The following is a 14274-nucleotide window of genomic DNA, read 5'->3' as shown; positions in this document are numbered from 1 at the left end:
AGCCAGTGGGTTCCTCTTTTACACACAATGGCACACCACACAAGCCTCTGCCCCACCATCAGAGCAAGACTACACGTGTTCCCGACTATCAGGTCACCGGATTCTGTACCGGTACTTCTGAAATTACTGGCTCTAACCTGATTCCAAAACTGCTGGAGTTTACTCCCAAGTTCAGAGATGGGCCTGCCAGTCTGGGCTGGCCTCCGGGAGGCCCGAATCTAGGCTTTATCTGTGAGGCTCGGTAGCCCTCTGCTGGCTGCATGCTGTTAATTGTTGGTTCCTCACCCAACCAGTGAGAAAACGGCCCTCAAAAACATTCTCATGTCTCTGCCATCTACAAGGCTTTAGATTTACTGAAAACATCCACAGACACAAAAAATAGGCAATACAACTTTCTGTCATCTGAGCTTGTGCAGCGTAAATATTGTTATCCACATTTCATAAGCAAAATCTACAGAACATTAAGGCTTGAGCTCAGGAAGGGAACGCATACGTGGCCGAGGAGCCGCCCGAGCAGCACTGCAGCCCTCACCGAGGCATCCAGTTCATCCCCTTCTGCAGCTGAGCGGCGGGAGAAGCACACAGGCTCCCCACACAGCCTGCTGGTCAAGAGACTGGCTCTGGGCAGATCTGGGTGGTTTGCCCAGGCCATTCACTCAGTGGTGATGGGAGGCTAGAGGCTCACCTGCCAGCTTCAGTCTCCTGTCTATGAAGGGGCCAGAGCAGAGTTACAGGCCTGAATGAGATGCTGCCCCTGCAGCACCCAACAGTCGACTGATTGATGTTTCAGCTGCTGCTTGGCCATCACTAACGTCACAACTGTCACAGCCTGGCCTCCAGGCCTCCTGCCCTCCCAGCACAGCTTGAGGAAAACCCTGGCTCCTAGCAGGAGCTGGAGAGGCCCCTCATAGAGACGGTGCAGAGCCTACTGCTGGTCACCAGGTTATAGGCGAGAGCTGGCTTCTCTCCCTTGAAAGGTGAAGGGAAACTGGGATAACAGAGTAACGAGTACATAAAAGAACTGAAACGGAGGTCTGCAGCCACTGTTGAGCACACAGACGATGACGCAGGTGAGCAGAGGGTGACCCCCGGAGATGACAGGGGTGGTGTTGCTGGCTTCCAGTTACTTTCCAGTAACCATGACCAGAATTGGAATGGCCCTTGGAAAAGCAAAAGGGAAATTTACGGGAGCCACAAGTACAGCACATTGAAAAGATCAGTGAGTAAAGCTGCCAAATCTAAGAGTAGGAGAGCTGGGAAACAGTGCCGTGAACAACAGTAACAGCTAACATGCATTGAGTGCCTATGGGCTAACTGAACACCTTACTCAAATCAAGCCACTCAGTCCTCAGAGCCAGTCTCCTAGCAGGGGGCTATTCTCCTCCCCATTCTTCACAGTAGGGGAAACTGAGGCCAGGGATGAGGCGGGCTGTGTAAGGCCACAGACTAGTTAGTGGAGGGGCTGGGATGTGAACACAGACACTGCTATTCCAGTTGCCCTGATGAAGAGTGCTAAACGAACAGCCTGGCGGCTGTGGGCAAATTCTTCAGGCCCAGATTGGGGCAGCACGGAGAATATGCTATATCAACAAATGGTCTAAGTTTATCAATACACTGAAGAGACGTATTTGTTGGAACAGACCTTGGAACAGACCGTCGGAAAGTCAGAACCTGGGTGAGGCCTCCCAGTACCAGAGAGCCCCTGGACAGACCAAAGTGCCTCCCGTTCCCAGGAGCCGACATCTTCACCAGATGCAGAGTTATCTGATAAGGTTTCGCTCCAGGCGCTGGGGCAACAGACCACAGAATCAAATCACTGAAGTCAAGCAAGTGAAAGAACATTCCTGTCCTGGAATCTGCAGTGGAATGTGCTGCTGCAGGATACAATTTTAAGAAAAAAAGAAAGGAGAAAAGCCACTGAGAGAACCAGACTATCTGTGTGAGTGAGTGCATTTTAAACAACCCGTCTCATGGGACTAGGAACAGGAGCGTATTTAGAACAGCCCGTGGAAAGACAGAATCTGAGCAGCTAGACCACCTCACGAAGAGCCAGCCCTCCCATGACACTGGGGTCCGCAGAGCCAGAACCAACGCCCACACGGCGGGCTGGCCCACTCACAGCCTGCAGCCCCGGCAGGCAGCGCGGCGGCTCCGCCGTCGCCCGAGGATGCCAGCAGCTGCTGGGACTGCACCGCGCCGGCCCCCGCCCCGTGCTTCTCACCTGCACGCCTCTTCTCAAACTGCTGCCGGAATCATCTTCTGGAAAGCGTGATTTGACCACGTCACCCCCATTTCCCACCCTGGATGGGCCTCCTACTGTCACCAGGAAGAGGCCCCCACTCTCCACAGGGACTGTCCCCTCCTCAGCTGGCTCCTCACCTGCCACCGCCCCACCCCTCCCTCAGAAACACACCTCAAATACACCGCGTCCTCTGCTGGGAGGCCTCTCCCCACCCCTCTGCCCTTGCTCCCCAGCAGCCTTCCAGGTGCAATCCTCAAGTCCCTTCTAGAACGTCTGCTCTCCACCCCCCACCCCCCGCAGCAGACAGAGCTGGGCAGGACCTGCAGGCAGGCTCCGCGGGGCCTGGCTCTCCTGGGGCTCTGATGGCTTCTCTAGGCAACAGGACGACACATTCACCATTTCCACCTGGAGGTCTAAAAGGCACTACAGACATGCCTGAAACACGAATTTTGATCCCCTTGTCTCCCCAGAGTCGTGCTTAATCCCTTCTGTATCACTGAGGGACACCACCACCCATGAGGTGCCCAAGGAAAACACCCTGGATCCTTTTTCTTCACCCCCCACACTCACGCCACCAGCCAGTCCTCTCTGTGTGTCCAGAGTCACTGCCAGCCTGGCCCATGGAAGGAGCTTGCATTCGCACCCCCACAAGCCCTGAGGGTCCCAGCCTGCCCGCCCACAACATACAGAAGCTTCACTGCTCTGCCTCTCCCCACCCCTCAGTTCGGCCAGTTCTCCCCAGCCCTCTGCTCCCCAGGTTGGCACTCTCCTGCTAGAACATGGGGACTGTAACCAAAGCGTGTGCGGCCACTCTGGGGCATGGAGAGCCAGCTCAGCCATGACCGGAGCTCTAGATGTTTCCTGTTACCACGGCTAAAGCAGACCCTATCTTTGCTGTTTAGCAGATCTACTATTATCTGAATTCTAATCCTGTTTTATCTCCCACTCTTTATCTAGAGTATTTTAGGAAAAAACACAAACTATTGTTAGCTTAATTCTGAAACAGAAAGGCTTCAAACAAGTGTCACATTTCATAGATCAGATCACCATGTCCAATGGCTTCCCTGGTGGCTCAGACAGTGAAGAATCTGCCCGAAAGTGGGAGACTGGGTTCAATCCCTAGGTCAGGAAGATCCCCTGGAAAAGGAAATGGCTACCCACTCCAGTATTCTTGTTTGGAGAATCCCATGGACAGAGGAGCCGGCAGGTTACAGTCCATGGGGTTGCAAAGAGTTGGACACGACTGAGTGACTGACACTTTCAATTTCACAATGGCTTTTAAGCTTCTGATAGGAAAACCGCTAGCCCTGCTCCAGTGCACACGTCTCTCTAATGGCCAGGAAGCATCCTCAGCACCAAGGGCAGGTGTCCTCTTCCCTCCTCAAGCCCACCAGCTGACCGCGTCCAGAGCCGTTCTGTCCTTTCACTCAGAAAGCATCAGGAACAAACCCTGCGTGTCGACCTGGGGCAGTCTTCTGTCTGGCGCATGGGTCCAGGCCTCACTGGTCACAAGTGACATCTGCCACAGACAGCACTGCCCAGCTCTGGCCCTCAGCCCCCGGCCCTGGCACCCAATCCGATGTTACCACCCCATCCTGATTTTACAATTGGACAGGAGGGGAAAACACCAACCTCAAAAGCGAGTTCAGAGCTGAGACAGAATATGTGTGGCCTCAAAGGGTGGTGGCTCAGGACTCTTCTAAAGGGTGCTACTGAGGAGACCAAGGGAGACAAACTTCCTGAGGTAACAGCAGCCACGAGGGCACATGTTCGCCCACCCTCACGAAGCCTGCGGGGGCACACCCCTCTGTAGTGGCTCCTCTCCCACTGCTTCTTTACCCCACAGCTGCTCTCCTCATGGCAGGACAATCAAGAAATGCCTGCACTACAGTGGGGCACAACTGCCCACTCAGAGAAGGACACTGCGACCGGAGTGGGCACCAGGCTGCCAGAAGCGTGCGAGCGCGCCCTGCTTTCCTAAACTGTGAAGCTGGGAGATTCTGTACCTATGTGCTGGCCCACACTTGCTTCTGCTCAAATCTGGACTCCCAAAATGCCTGTTCTGTTTCAAAATCCTCCGGATTTCAAGTGAACCCCCCCACTCAAACCCGGGGCCTGTGCCTTGGCTGCAGAGCGCAAGGGGAGGGAGGGGCACTAGTGGTATCTTAACAGCTATTCCAACGGGCTCCCAAGCAGCCTGTGAGCAAACGGTACCTCACAAACAGGAAGGAGAAACAGACTTTACTTTTGTAGGGTCCCTCCTTTAACAAATCGAATGATCTGCCTCATTATTATTACTTTTTGAGGTGGTTAAAGAAGGAAAAGTGGGCGCTGCTTTCCATCCACAGACTCAGGCTGCCTGGGGCGGGCCCTTACCCCACTGCCTGCGCACCAGGCGGCCAGGCTGCTGAGATGAGCCCGCCCTGGGTGAAGTTAGCCTCTGCCGGCCAGGCCTGTGCCAGCCAGGCCTCTGCCAGCCCTCCACCGGGCCCTCAGTTGCTCACGCCACACTCTGCTGCTTCCAGGAGGAGCCAGACAGAACAGAAAGAGAGGCGCGGCTTTGGGGGCTGGGCTCTGGGTTCAGGCACCAGGGATGCTCCCCCGATTGTCCTCCACTGCAGATGTGCAGACTAGGTGGGAAGGGTGGGAAGGGGGCCCACTGGTGGAGGTGGCCCGATAGGGAACAGGATACAGTGCCCTTGAACAGCTGCCCCCACTCTGTGCCCCGCTGGGTCCTGGACCTCCTCCGCCTCCAGGACTAGATGGATAAATGTGACTGAAGTTAGGAGAGGGCAACTCCCTCCCACTGATCCCTGTCTCTTCTGTGGGCCTGGGCCTACTCTTCTCCTTGAGGCAGGCCACCAAGGTTGAAGGAACCAGGGTGCAAGAGAGGATTTTTAAGTCTGGGAGAGCAGGGCTGCAGAAACTGTTCTGTTACTGCATTTTCCCGGACACAAGGGAGGCACATTAAACATTATTACTTGGAAAATGCAGCGAGATACAAGATGAATCTCATACAGGCAGATTCTATCACTTTTCCTCTTTCCACCCTGAATGAAAAGGACAAAGCGATGAGCTGAAAACGAGAGGGGAGGGTGTATAGTGGGAGGGAAATAAAAAGCCAAACGCTGAACCTGACAGAAATCATGGTTGAGCCACTCTCCCCTCACAGTCATATCCAAATGGCAAGTCACCAAGGCTGCAAACGTCTATCTCAGGAGTAATTAAACCAAATTAATCTTAGGAAAAGAGCTTTAAATGTTCAAAGCCCCATTAATTCTCATGCCTTGTAATTAAATATGTATGTTAAGAAGGCTTGGACAAAAGCAAAACATTTTCAAATGTGAATTCTTTATGTTCACAGATAGCATTATAATGCATTCTGATCACTGATCTTGCAGAAACCATGTAAAAAGCTTAGTGAAGCGCACACTGTAAACATGGCACAGAGATCGCGGACAATCTCAGTCCATACTGAGCTTTCGAAAATGTGTCTTGATAAACACCTTCACTTTTAAGGCTCCACTCAAGTTACTCAATGATAATCTCCACTTGGCTTTTTAACTCTCCCTGATCCTTGCCCCCTCTGCTCCTGAGGCGCGGCCCTCAAACGCATCTTGGAAAAGCCCTCGGCTTCTGCTGCACTGGGATCTGCTTTATTTCCTTGTTCGTGTCAATCTCTCAGGGTTAACCTTCTCTTAGATCATCAACCATGAAAGAGCTGGGTCACCCTGACATGCTGTGTGTCTTGAAGGGAAGGTATCAAATCCTGCATTTCTAAAACTCTCAAGAACACTACTGCTGCCACATGGTCTCTCAACAGCTCTTGACACTCCTTTGTCAAAGTGCTCTTGCCTCACAGAACTTTGAGTGCTTCTCACAACCTCACTACTTCAAAGGAGGTGGGAAAGGGATTACTCGTCAATTTTTTTGATGAGAAGAGTCAGAGTAAATGATCTGCTGACAGACAGTAAGCAGTTTAGAGTCTGAATGTTATCAGTTTTCTTATTATGTGCTACTGGTCAGGACTGCCAGTGCCTCCAGTTAAGGCTGTCACAAGGTAGACCATAACACCCACAAAAAACTGCTCCCGTGATTTGTCTACACTGCTTGGTTCTGTTAGTATTGGAGTTATCAATTATTTTTTTTTAAAGCAATGTGAGTTGGTGTTGTGGACTGAATGTTTGTGTGTCCCCATATAATTCACACATTGCAATCCTAATTCCAACGTGACGGCATTAGGAGGTAGGACCTTCGGAAGGCCTTGAGGGTGGAGCACTCATGGATGGGATTCATTCCAAGGAGAGGCAGGAGAACTTGCCCCCTCTGCTCTTCCTCATGTCATGATATATTGACAAGAGGGCCCTCATTTGAACTGAACCTGCCAAGGCCTTGATCTTAAGACTTTCCAGCCTCCATTACTATGTGAAGTAAACATCTATTGTTTAAGCCACCCAGTCTGTGCTAATGTGTTAGAGCAGCCTGAGCGAAGACGGCTGAGTTTGGAAAATTTATCGACAAAGTTTTCAAAGACAGGGATGTTTGTGCTAAAGGAATTTTACCTACAGAAGATCTTAAAAGATAAAAGCAGAAGCCCTGATTATTCTAACTGGATCCATGACCATGGTCAACTGAATGTATTTGTCAGGACTGCTGCTAAGTCACTTCAGTTGTCTCCGACTCTGTGCGACCCCAGAGACGGCAGCCCACCAGGCTCCCCCGTCCCTGGGATTCTCCAGGCAAGAACACTGGAGTGGGTTGCCATTTCCTTCTCCAATGCATGACAGTGAAAAGTGAAAGTGAAGTCGCTCAGTCGTGTCCAACCCTCAGCGACCCCATGGACTGCAGCCCTTCAGGCTCCTCCGTCCGTGGGATTTTCCAGGCAAGAGCACTGGAGTGGGGTGCCATTGCCTTCTCCAACTATCAGGTTCCAAATCAAAACCAGAAATTAAAGGAAGAGGCAGAGCTTTCAAACACGAAGGAAAGGATATACTCATATCTAAGTTTTGGACAAAGATAATGTGGAGAGACTGTTATACTGACACCAGTGGATCTAACTGACATTTTAAAGCTTCTTCTAGGTCCAAAAGTCTGTGTGAAGCTCCTCTCCCACTTGAAAGATCCTGAGGTAAGTAGATCTCATTCCAGGAGAAATCCAAATGATTCAGTAATATCATTTCAGAGAAAAATGAAGTAAAGAAATCAGATGCCCCAAATGAGGGAGAATTCATAACAGTAAAAACCTCGTCTTTTGTTTATTTCCTAATGAGGGGAGGGAGAAGATAATCGAACCTACCTACATTGTCAAGATTAAGGGTGCTGTCTCGGAATTTTACTAACATCCCTTCCTTTGATCCTCAGATAGCCCAGAGTGTCATCATATCCACTCACACGTGAGGAAACCAAGTCACTAAGAGAATGAAGGGCCTGTCTAGACCACCTAGGTTATGCCCAGAACTCTCACGATATTTAATATTACATTTAACTTACTATCATACTCTTTCCCCTGTTTTCTAGCAAGAAAAAAAAACAAAAAAAAAAAAACAGCTGTTCTGACCATTTTACTTATGTCTGATGAAAGGTACTAGCTTTTGGAAAGGAAACCAAAGAGATGATTGGAGCAGTAAATAAACATCAGAAAAACGGGTCTGTTCAGTAACAAAGTCTTTGTATTCTGTGTATTGATTCTGTTCCCGAGACAACTTAAAACATTTAATGTCAGAAGTTTTTGCCTAATGAATTTCACTTACTTCTACCAGCGAAGACCAGATACAACTCTAGGTCTAGCAGATGGAGGGAGCACTTCAGTTCAGATGAAGAAGATGGCATTTTACTACCTAAACGGCACAAAGCCCTGCCAGGTTTTCCTGGAAGAGCCACGAGAGTAAACAGAAGGCACTTCCGCTCCGAGTCCTGGATTCCTTCAGCTGACCTGTGAGGACATCAGGCTTTCTATTCTGCTGTTAAAGTACAGAACTGTGTAAAACCAAAATTAATTCAACAAAGATTGTCTTCTTTCAATTATTTTTATCATCTATTAGAGAGAACAAGCAGAATAAGAATGTATGAAAAGTACAAACAGACAGTAAACAAGTAGGGTAAAAATTGTGTGTCATACAACACGTTCAGACATTCAGAATAGAAAAGAGAGAGAAGCAGGAGCTAGCCGACTGGGTCATTCCAAACAGACTGAAGATCAAGGGGAAAAGTGTTCAGCTAAAACTCAGAATTCCATCCTGGAGTAGTTTTTGTTTTTTAAATCTCTGTGGACAATGGTTAAAGAAAAAAAAAACACGTACATGCTAAGAAACACAAAAAGGCATAATGAGTGCACGCCTGAGTTTTAGCACAGGGAAAAAGCTTAAATTGCACCCAAAAAGTACCTTGCTTTTTGTACTCGATAGCGTAATTCTTGGAGAGATTTCCTGATCTGTACTAATAGGTTTTTCCTTATTTTAATTTTTTGGAATGGGTTGCAAAATTTTGTTGCTCACTCTTTCTAGGGGTGGGCCAAGTCTCAATTTATCTATCTTACTTTATTATCAACAAAAGGGTTGCTTTTGATAAAGTATGACTCAGGCTCCTAAATGAAGATAACAGCCAACATTACTATGCAAATCACTGCCTTTTAATCTTTTTTTTTTCCCCCTGCTCTGCAAGGCTGGCAGGATCTTAGTTCCCTGACCAGGGACTGAACTCAGGCCCGGGCAGTAAAAGTGCTAAGTCCTAATCACTGGACCGCCAGGGAACTCCCAGATTACTGCTTCTTAAAGTAAAATTTGAAGGAACTCCAAAATCAAGAGTTGACTGAGAGAAGAGAAAAACAAGTGAAAACATTTTAAGAACTGGATTAAAGAAACAACCCTTCTTCCTCAAGTGGGTCTGCCATGGCTCCACAAAACAAAAGTCAAGACCTTAGGACAAAACACCACCACCAGGAGCCCGAGGACCCACTGGGGGTGCCAGGGCCGGGGAGAGGAAAGAGTGCCTGCCCTCCCATTCAGCCCTGCTTCAGCATTTTGCTGGTGTGTGTGATATGGGAAAAACGACAGGACTCACTTTCAGTTTTGAGAATCATGACTCACTCTCCCTACATCCTCTCGATTCTGGCCATATTTACAGTAATATAAAAGAAAAGAGAGGCAGCCCACGAGGCAGGGAACATAGAAGCCCACATCCTTTCAGTTCTACCATCAAACGATTAACAATTCCTCCCCTTTATGAAGCAGTTTTCTTTTCAGGAAAAGTATAAGCTTTGTGTCCTCTCAAAATGGTTTTCCCCCTCCCCCACTCTCCAGAAAAAAAAGAAAAAAGAAGAAAAAAAAAATTCAACAATTAAAAAATATTATTTCAAATCAGTTTTTCTTTTCCCCTGGACTCAACTCAGGGCTGTTGATAGCACTCTTCAGTAAAATAATTTAGATGTAAAGAGTTCAAGAAAATGAGGCCCATGCTTGCAGAGTTCAATCGCATCAGTTTACTCATATCTTTAAAGTCCCTTTCTACTTCCTGCTCCAAGAGGACATGGGCAGTGCTTTCCAGAAGATGGACAGGCTTCTGATCAGAGACCAGGTTGATAAGGTTCCCCAGGCAACACAAAGGTGGCTCCAGCAGCATGAAGTTCTCTCCGGGAAGCAACCACGGGAGGACATGCCGCCCTTGCCTCTCAGAAGCCACTACACCAGCTCACATGGGCCTGTCCAACAAACACATCCTCCACGTGGGCAGGGCTGCTGTTACTGTCCCCTGCTCCACAGGGAGGAAGGACTCGCACTCGGAAAGGGTGGGGGTGTGTGGGGACTGGGGAGAAGCGCCCTGCCGCTGCCTTCTCTGGCTGCTGATGCTCTGCCGCCCAACAGTTTGAACGTTAGGTGAGTGCAAGTGCTCACTGCCAAGCTCACGTCTTCCAACAACACAGATGTGTCTCACTCACCATGGAGTGTGGATCTGGGGGCTGGCAGAGACTTGACTCAGGTAAGTAAACTCGGGCCCGGAGGGGAAGGCCTGATGCCAGCACACGTCTCGGCACCCCCTGCAATGCCTCTTCTGCCACCTGAACGCAGTCCCATCTGGCTCACAACGCAGCGCGCAAAGAACCTGCCTTCAAAGGGGTTCTGCCATAATGAGTTCTGGATGCTCCTAAGTTCTGAGAGAAATGAACCCTGTTCTCTGACCCTGCACACAGACAGTGAGACTGGGGTGACCCATTGATGAGATGTGAAGAGCACCTCCCCACCCACCGACAGGGTCTCTGCTGGGTCGGCTTCTGGTGAAGACCCATCTCCACCCTGAACAAACAAGCACAGACACCAAGCAATTCTGCCTGACAGCAGTATTTTATTGTTATGACACCGTCTCGTGACCCACTTCACTCCCTGCTCCTTACTTCTCGGTTATAAGCAGTAATCAGTAATGTCAGTGCTCTGGCTAGATTGCTCCAGGCCCATTAATAATGCACAAGCAGGAACAGGATGAATGCGTAAGTGTACAACAGAGGTTTCAAGGTTAAAAGCAGTAATGGAGAGAGCTGGCAGGAGGCAGGTGGTATTGGTAGAAGAGGAAGGCACGCGCGCGCTCGTGTGTGTGAGAGAGAGAGACAGAGAGAGAGGGAAAGAGAGGGAAGGAGGGAGGCAGGGAGGGAGGAAGAGAAAGGAGGAGGGAGGGGTGGGGAGTCAGTCTTAAATCTGTTTTTTAAAACGCCCAGCTCCCCTCCAGGGGCAGTGTGTACAGTGAAGCACAACTTCCCAGGGCCCTTCATCAAGCCGAGCGCCGCCTCTCCTCTCCTCGAGTGGACACAGCCTGACCGCCTGGTGGGGAGGGAGTCAGTCTTGTTAGGTCTCAGGCACTGAAGAGCTACTAGTGTATGAAACAGGTCAGAGGAAACGGTACCAGTATCTTTCAAATGTATGTTTGGTGTTTTAAACGACTTCTCTCACAAAAGGCAGTGCTTGCTTGTTCAGCCGAACTAGTACCTTCGCAATGAAGCCTACACAGGAAAGTCAAGACCAGTGACGCTGGGCCCTCCTTCAGTGCCCGAGACAAGATGATGCTATAGCTGCATCCCCTTCTCTGCACATCTCTACTCACCAATACCACATCCAGCATTCCTATCCAGAGCTTTGTATCAGAACTGAATAACAGCAAATACGCCTGCATATCATGCCTGGGCAAGGATGAGCCTGGCTATTTGAAAAATATCTGCCTGGGAGATGGGGGCAGGGCCCTGAGGCCAGGTAGACAGTCAGCCCTGAGGCCAGGTAGACAGTCAGCTGTGACTCCTGCGCTGTTCGTATCTACTTGACCTTCTAAGTTGAGACAGCCCTTCACTTCTTGCTCACCAACCAAAACTGAACTGCTTTACTTACTAGGAAAGTAACAACTTCATCTGCTGGTTTCACAACCAAAACCAGACATTTTAAAAGCTGGTCCCAGTGATGCTTGGGTGAATCAGATCCCATCCTTACTTGTTAGTCAGAAATAGTCTCTGTGGGAAAAGGAAGCAGTTGGAAGCAGTCTTGAATCATAATTACTGAAAGCTGTATTTATACCCATGGGGCTCTAACTTCTGTGCCAAGGTTTTCTCACTGTGCTAGAGACAGGGCTCCTGCAGAAAGGCCAGTGAGAAGAAAGGCAGAGCTGTCAGAGTTCTAGCTCTTTCCACTGGCTACAAAATTGCATCAGTCACCTACAACCTGAGGCAAAAAGCTCCCCTTCTGAGGGTGGTGAAGTCAGCCCTCCCAGGGATCCAGGAGGAAGGTCGAAAGGTTTGAAAGTGGGCAAGTATATTTTCAAATTCATGTTTATCATTTTGTTCCCCCTCAAGTTCCCTAAAAGCAAAAAAAAAGAAAAAAAAAAACCTTTTGTTTTAGAAGTTCAGAGATGACTAGGTTGATGAAAAAACAATTATTTCTTTAATTGGAAAAGTAACACATGCACAGTACTCCCTCTTCCCTTCAGAGAAAGCCTTCCCCAAAGCAATTCCCTGCAACCAATTTCTTATCTCTCCTTTCACACAGACCATCTGCACATGACCACATACAACTCCTCTTCCTCCTCCTCCCATTTGAGATCCAAATATAAGCGTACAATATCCACTGTTATACAGTTTGTTCTTTCTTTTTTAAACTTAATACATCTTGCTGATAGCTTCAGATTTGCACAACTAGACCCATGTCATTCTCCTTAATGCTATGGTGTCCTGGCTCACAAGTCAAATCTGGTCTGTTGCCTCTTGTTGTAAATATGATCTTAACTAGATCACAGTCCTGTTCGTTTGTTCACGTACTGTCTATGGCTATGTGAAGCTACAAAGGCAAAGCTGAGCATCTGTGACTGGTCCAAAATTCCTAAAATGTTTAATATTTACTATCTTGCCCTTTATATTAAAAAAAAAAAGCCTGCCCACCTCTGGTGTATGTCCTTGTATGAACACGCACACGTGGTCTGTTCTGTTTCCTGCCGATGAACACGCAAGTGGAAAATGGGTGTCCTTAAGAATGAAACTGACCTGTCAGTGCTGGGAGGCACTAAGGCGGAGCAGGAGGGCAGAGCGGGACCTGGCTAGGGGGCCGGCGTGAAGAAGCAGGCTCAAAGAGGCACCTGCAGGGCAAGCCTAGCCTCCCAAAGTGTGACTTCTTCTTTTTAGAGGAAGTAAGGGGCAAACTGCAGGTCTCTTGATAAAAGGAAATCCCCCTTTGCTGTGTCAAAGCTACTCCCTGTGTCTGTGTTTTTCTTAGTTAGGCAAGGCCGCCTGAAGCATACTCTGACCAAATTAGGAAGCAAGCAGGCTGATGTCTCTGAGCCGGTCACCACATGGCCAGGACGCCCAGGCATGCGTAGACAGTGATGGGTGGGGAAGGGGAGACTCAGTCCAAGAGAGAAGTGCTGCTTGCTTGAGACATCAGCCTATCAAAATTACACTTAATAAGAATTAGTAATTGTTCTTGAAGATGAAATCCACTTCCTGCTTCTCATAAAAAAACAAGGGCTTCCAAGGTTTCTACAAGGAAAGACAGTGTGAGATGCACAGTAGAGAGGAATTCTGTGCAGAATTGTCCTGTTTACTCCAAGGGCAGTGAAGGTCTTGAGAGGCATCAAGGAAAAATACCAATTAGCTCTCTGATAGATTAATAGGATACTCAATTTTACACTACGGAGAAAAAAAGAACTTAGGAAGGTCATACGAAGAAAGACTTGTGTAAATTTCCATTTGAAGACCATTACCTCCTGGAAGGACAAGGTTTTAAACTAGTCCTACGCTTCCCAACGAGGTTGAGGGATGCGATGCTGAACCGTTCACACTGAGCTTGTTTCTGCCACCTCCATTCAGTGATATTCTCCTTCAGGAATGACTTTTGAGTTAACCTCTGGTTCTGAGCCAATGAGCTCAGAATCTACTCTGACCACCAGCACTATCTGGGCAATAAAATTTAACCTTGAAAATCCTTGCTTTCCTCCCAAATTTTCAGACCAGCAAAATTTTTGGACATGATTTTTATTCCCTTAGGAATGTGCTCAGCTCAGTCCCAGCACTCGCTATGAAATCAGATGTGCAGTTAAGAGTTAAGGTAAGTTTAAATGATGAAACAAACCTCAGTTCTCCTCTACAAGAAAATCTTTAAGGGAGCCAGGCTGAAAGATGCGGACACTGCTCCTGACTCAGCCGGAGAACAATGCCCTCTCTGGGGCGGCGGCTGCTCCCCTCGGAGAAGGCAGAGGCCCTGAACAGCCGTCCGCGCAGGTGGCCGTGCACTGGCGCAGGGCTCCTGTTGAAACACTGCTTTCTGTGCTGCCGCTCAGTTTGTGTCAAGCTGGCATCTGGGTTCCTTTGCCAGGTTGTACGGGGCAGGAAATTCGCAATCACTATCTCTGGAGCGCTCCGTATGTTGTCAAAACTGCTAAGCGTTTGCTTTCTATCTACCCTTTACCAACTCTGCACATTTAATTACAATCACCTAAAGGATCCATGAATTTTACTTATGAATTTAAAGGATACATGAGTTGACACTACACAGGTATTTGTCTGAAACCCT

General features: G+C 48.6%; 1 protein-coding gene across 7 annotated transcripts in view; it reads right to left on the bottom strand.

Moving 5' to 3' along the window:
• Positions 1 to 14274, bottom strand: part of RNF216 (ring finger protein 216) — a 119784-nt gene that overhangs the window by 48106 nt on the left and 57404 nt on the right. The window lies entirely within an intron of this gene.

Source organism: Bos javanicus, chromosome 25, assembly GCF_032452875.1.
Source record: "Bos javanicus breed banteng chromosome 25, ARS-OSU_banteng_1.0, whole genome shotgun sequence".
In the NCBI taxonomy this organism is placed as follows: domain Eukaryota; kingdom Metazoa; phylum Chordata; class Mammalia; order Artiodactyla; family Bovidae; genus Bos; species Bos javanicus.
This window is presented reverse-complemented; position numbering and strand designations above follow the sequence as displayed.